General features: G+C 37.6%; 1 protein-coding gene across 1 annotated transcript in view; it reads right to left on the reverse strand.

The window, feature by feature from the left end:
- Nucleotides 1-3,405, reverse strand: part of SHANK3 (SH3 and multiple ankyrin repeat domains 3) — a 181,501-nt gene extending 178,096 nt beyond the window's left edge. Inside the window, exon 1 of the mRNA XM_072402006.1 lies at nucleotides 3,276-3,405. The gene's annotated coding sequence lies outside the window, so the exon portion shown is untranslated. The remainder of the gene's footprint in view (nucleotides 1-3,275) is intronic.
- Nucleotides 3,406-6,206: the final 2,801 nt, after the last annotated feature.

The following is a 6,206-nucleotide window of genomic DNA, read 5'->3' on the forward strand; positions in this document are numbered from 1 at the left end:
TAAACAGACTGCATCAAAAATAATGCCGTGTCTGCCCATCTACATTCACAAGAACCTTTGCTATCACCAATGGCAAGCATTTACCCACAACTAGTTTGCCCATGGGGGCAAGTGATTGCTCTATTAAAAAATAGGAGCAAAATAACAGCTTTTAATGTGTCAGTTTACTGACAAATCAATTTAGGGTGGATATGCTGGCAAACTGAAATATCCACATTCTCCTTATATTTCCTATGGATTATGGTTTTTGAGATCTCATCACCAGTGGTTCCAGCAATGCCTATCTGGCTCCTTCATCCTTGTGGATGCAAACCCACCAAAACTGGATGCACATGCTAGCACAATATGATTCTCAAATGCTCCCATTTGGTTGAATGGTTGAGTGGTTGAGAGTGTAGTTGAGCCCAGGTTACAAAGCTGCACACAACTGTAAGTCTGAAATGGCCCATACTGCCTGGTTTTCTGTTTTATATTACATACAATGAAGGAGACACTGTTACATAAAAGAAACATTGGATGAGTCAAACCATCAGCATCCTTAGAAAACATAAATATCAGATTCTAGATGTGATGGTAAAATATATGTAAAAATGTTGCAACTTTAATTCTTAAAACTTTGTTGGCATTCATTTTTAAACATAGTATGCAATGTACATTGCATAGTATGCAATGTATGCAATCTATTGTATATATCTACATTACTATTGTAATATTTTTCCTAATTACCTTTCCTAATCACATACTAAACACACACACATAAATATATATATATATATATATATATATATATATATATATTGGCTAAACATACAAATAAATCTCACTTAGAACAATGGATGCACAGCAAGTACAACTTGGATCATGCTGGGACCTGCTGCAATCTTTTTAATTTGTCTGATGGATAAATGAGGTTTACATCTAGCATAAAGTGTGTTCCTTTACCTCAACATGGGGAATGGCTGGCAATCAATGACAAAGAGATTTTCTAATAAACCGGGATACAGATTGCTTCCAGTGATCAGAAGTAATAATTACTGCTCTTCTACACAGACTGATTGTGCAGCCTACTTTTATTGGACCATGTGTGACCAGCCTAAGTATACTGAACAGAGGAAGCATATTTTGCCTGAGAACACAATTATCAGAAAGGTGTTACAGTAATTGCTACTTTCGCTGCTAAAATAGATTACTGTTTCATACCAGGAGGCATTTTATTATAAGCAGGGTTGATGAATCTAGGCAATTACTACATAATGAAAAAATAACAACAATCTAAAAGCCATGTGTTATTTTAGGAAAACAAGATCTAACAAATAAGGGAAAATGGGAAGGCACTCTTGTTTCTCTGTGAAATTCCAGATGTCTGCAGTCACACTACATCCTGTGTATTGTATATGAAATCTAGAGGGAATCCTTGCTACACATTCTCACAGGACTCCAAGGAACCCTCTACTGAAAAATTACAAAGTCTGCTAATGTCAACTTATATCTGAAAATACTGAATGCCTGGCAGTCTCTTGTTTTTTATGTTTAACATTTAACGTCATAACTCCTTATCTGCATATATGTTTCAGATCAGTGACTCAGAAAACACTGATATCAGACTATTAGAATAACGGAAATATGTAATGTTAAAGGTATCTGTACTCATTAAGGGTTTCTACCCACTCCCTATTTGCAGATAAGCAGTTTTTGAAATGGTCAAATGGTCTGGATACCTACCTTACTTACATACTGATTTTCACCCCTGGCCCTTGGATGAATTTATCATATTATATCAATACAAATTCATGAAATATCCACTTAAAGCATACTTAAACTCAGAATATTCACTTTACATAAAAAAGGGTAGACAACCCTTTTATGTAAGGTTAAAATTCTGTTTTTTTTTTAGTTGCAACACCCTTGTTAGTTGCAAAAAAAAAAAAGGGTGCAGCACTGCCCCTTAATTCTTGGGTGCCTAGGTGGTCGAGAATGAATGGTATTGCAAAGCCTCCTGGGATACCTATGTCAGGCATCCCAGGAGGCTCTTGGGTGCTCCTTCTGCGCATGCCTGAGCATCTCGGGCATGTGCAGAAGGAGCCTTTTCAAGGAGAAAAAAAATTTGCCGATCTCACACATGCGCAGTGAGACCGGCTAATTTTTTTTTATCCTACGTCTCCCGATCTCGTGCCTGGGTCGGGTGATGTAGGATGAAGAACCCGAAAAAACAGGTGAAGATGGCGGCGTCCAGAGCGCTGGCCCCCGGTACGGATGCCGGGACGACGCAGGACCAGATGTAAGACACCCCTGGAGGAATCAGACTGCCCTGTGGGATTGAATGTAATTGTAATTTTTTTGTCAGTTTTTCGTTTAGTTCCTCTTTAACCAGTTTCTCCCCCACACACATACTTTCTGTTGTGTCTCTAGAATGGGAAATGATGGGAATTATCCACAATGTGAAAGCCTAAAATAAACTAAACCAATCTAGACACTATTAAGCTACATGCGCATTGTAAATGTTTATTTATTGAAAGGTAATATAATTTTATGGTAGCCCAATAGTTATATGACTTTGTAAAGCACTGCGTAATATGTTGGCGCTATATAAGTACAGGTTAATAATAATAATTCTTGCGTTTCTTGTGTCATTATTATTTTAACATTTTAGCCTTCAGAGGGAGTGGAGAGTTTGTAGCAAAAAGAAAGAACTGACCCTAGACCCTCACAACTTTGTAGAATCTAAAGTTATAGTTCTGGCCTACGATGAGAGCTATGTCAGACAAAGTCTTTTTCACATAGCCTCACGCTATCAGATATGTGCTAATTCTTAAATTAAAAAGAACTCATATGAAAACACTTCTCATTCACTTAGTACCATGATTGAATATCCACATACCAGAAATCATTACTTCCACAATCTAGACAAACGTTGCTGCAAAGGTGTTGTAATAAAATCCAGCATCCAGTTGTACGAAAATCCAGCATCCAGTTGCACGAAAATCCAGCATCCACAATATGCATTGTGATTAACAATGAAATGTTAATCACAATGCATATTTAAATTTCAGAAATTAAAAAACACATATCTAAAGTGCTGTTTCTTTTATCATTTATGTGGCCCACTGGTCAACTGGTCAATTCTGATATGGAACGCAGAACCAATATAGACTTCCTATAAATACAGTACGTCTCCTTGCACACAAGCCAGCCATTGTAGCCTACAGAACAATACACATTCTAACAACATCCCAATACAAGGTTTTAAATAATGTAATCCCTAAATACATCCTCACCTTACATCCCTGGGTAGCAGTTCTGAAGATTCTCGTACAGATCCAGCTGAAAATATGTATTTAGGTATCACGATGAATGTGTTGTTACACAAATATGCCGTGACACTAGAATGGACTCTACAAAGCTGTGTAGTAGAGAGGTGTTTGGCCTCCCCACATTTCCTCTGTAGGAAGTAGCTGTTCTTCCTGTTTCCCGGAGATGATTCCATACACTATTGTTGTGTATCCGACAACTTGTGTATGCAGCTGGGTGTGTCTATACAGAGGGCTCCTGGTCTACTCCATTTGTGTTGTGTCTACGCTACAAAAATATGCATCCACATTGCAGACCATTACATATTATCTTTTAAAAACCACTGGTTATGCATTTATATATTCATAAAGGTAGCTAAGATATTATATTTTTGGGATTTAAAATTTTATTTTTTATTAATTTTCAAAATATTCTAAAAATAAGGGAAAGGATGTCTCAACGGCTAGTATTGCTGCTTCTGCAGTGCTGGCCAGGACACTATCTGCAACCAGTTTGCACGTTCTCCCCATATTCATGTGGGTTTCCTCCAGACTCCTCTTCTTCCCCCACACAATGTAAATGTTTTGAAATAATAAAAAGAAAATGAATGAAAAAAATGATTATAGTAAGAAAACAATAAGTGAATAGTGCTTTAAACAAAAAGCCTTTGGTAATGGCTAACAGGGACCATTACCACTATTTTCTATTTACTATTTTCTAATGAATAAATCTGTATGCAGTAATAAATACCATTGTATTTCTTGGGAAATACCACATTATCTTGGGAAAACAAAACATCTGTAGAAGCCTTTAGGGTAAACAAGACATATTTAAAATGTACACAAACCAATAAATAAAACATATAATTTACTGCGGCTTACCAATCAGATGTGGTTGCTGGCTGAATATATTTTCAGGCTCTCTCCCCTTTTCTTACTGATCCTGCTAGTAACGCATTTCTGTTCTATTGTAACAACTCCTTGTACTGTATCTGTGGAGGAGTATTGTTATCACTCCATTGTCGTAAGTCTTTAGTGCTTCTCTCCATAAAACTGGGGGGGGGGGATTTCTGTAGTTCACAGAGGTGTAATGTAATATGTGAAAATCAACATTTTTTAAAAGTGGCAATCGTGGATAGAAAAAGGAGTGATTAGGTGTTCCATTAAAGTGAATATTGCTTTGCCAATTAAGGGTAAACAGGCACTTAGAATTTCTGCTTTTTATTTGACTGTCACAGCCAGGCAGCTAGCATTTTCAGAAATGATAGCCAACACAATTTTCTCACGACAGCAGTGAAACAATTATATGTGACTAATGAGAGCTCCTATATACCACCAACAAGGTACCTGGGATGTAGTTGTTATACTCTGAACAATGCCTGTAATTTGCAGTTCTCATTTCCAGGAACACTGATATGCCATTACCAAAAGTTTCTGCTATCTTGTGGTATTGGCAACCACTCCACCAGGACTAGATGGTCCTGTGGGATATGCATTACTGGGTCATTTTTACAGCAAATTAGGATTTGCAATTTGCTGAATTTTGAAGATGCAGTAGCATGTATGAAAAGGGTCAGTTGAAAGCCTTACTTGTTTATGCAACCACTACAGCAAAAAAGAGACTAAGAAAATGAATGCATTCTATTAAGAATCTGAATGTCAGCTAAGGACATGCACAATGGGAAAGGCCATAACCTATACATAAAATACAAACATTTACCAACATTCAGTTCAGTCCTGATAGACAGCAAAAATAATCTATTTAAACTTTCAGTTTGCATACAGTTATATATGCAGTCACAGGTCACAGGAGAATCACAATACACTGTAATCCCTGATGTCGTTCAGACACATAAATACTGTATATAAAAAGGAAAAAAGACATTGTAAACAGGGAGATCCAAACAACTTAGTGCAGCAAACACAGCAAGATAAGCACTGAAATACTAAAATATGCCAGTGACAACTCTGGCAAGGACTGTCCCCATAGACACTAAAATGTGCTGTTATTTAAATTTTAATCACGTTACATGTTTATTCACTTCCTCCAGTTATCATTAACTCTGCCTTCCTCTCCCTATGTTATGACTTCCTGGCAAAATGGTATTCCTGCAGTCTTTTCTGATTTATTCTATTCTCAGCCTGCACAATTTGTGAAGTCTTTTAATGAGGATGGCTGTTGTTCTCCAAGTATTGTTTTCCAAGATTATTGGAAAAGAACCACCCATTGTTTATTTTTACTTCTACTCCAACTGACCTTGAATCAGTGGATATTTATTAAGAAACATCACAGCACAGCTGGATTCCTACATGTCTATGTACAAAAGAATCCCTTCCCACTGTCATAGTTTCTTATACAATAAGGTTATTCCCTTTTTTTTAATGGTATTGCATTTTAGGGTGGACCTAGCCTCAGATATATTCTTTAAAGTTACATACAGGCATGTTAGGTGGAGTATATTTGTACCACTTTTGGGTATTTATTGTGTCTCCCAGTTCTCCCCATTACAATGCCTTTGTCTTCCTGTCTTTCCAGAAGGCTTGTGGCCCATGTGTCCAAGCATCATCCACGATCAACAAGTATTTCCTGACCCATAGACAATAATGGTATGTAAGTTTAGAAAAATGAACAGTGAGAAATGTAGAAGTGCCACCTTGCATTAGTAGTCAGTGGCCAAGCACAACTTTACATTGGTGTTCATGAGGGAAATGCCACCTTACATTGCTAGGGTGAGCCTAACACTGCTTTGCTTTGGTACCCAGATAGGGGAAGTGGCCCCCTAACTTGGTGGTCAGTGGCCAAGCACTCCTGTACATTGGTGTTCATGAGGGAAATGCCCCCTTACATTGCTGGTGTGTGCCTAAGTGGCCAAGCACTCCTGTACATTGGTACTCGGGAAAGTGCCCCCCTACATTGGT

Source organism: Pyxicephalus adspersus, chromosome 2, assembly GCF_032062135.1.
Source record: "Pyxicephalus adspersus chromosome 2, UCB_Pads_2.0, whole genome shotgun sequence".
In the NCBI taxonomy this organism is placed as follows: Eukaryota; Metazoa; Chordata; class Amphibia; order Anura; family Pyxicephalidae; genus Pyxicephalus; species Pyxicephalus adspersus.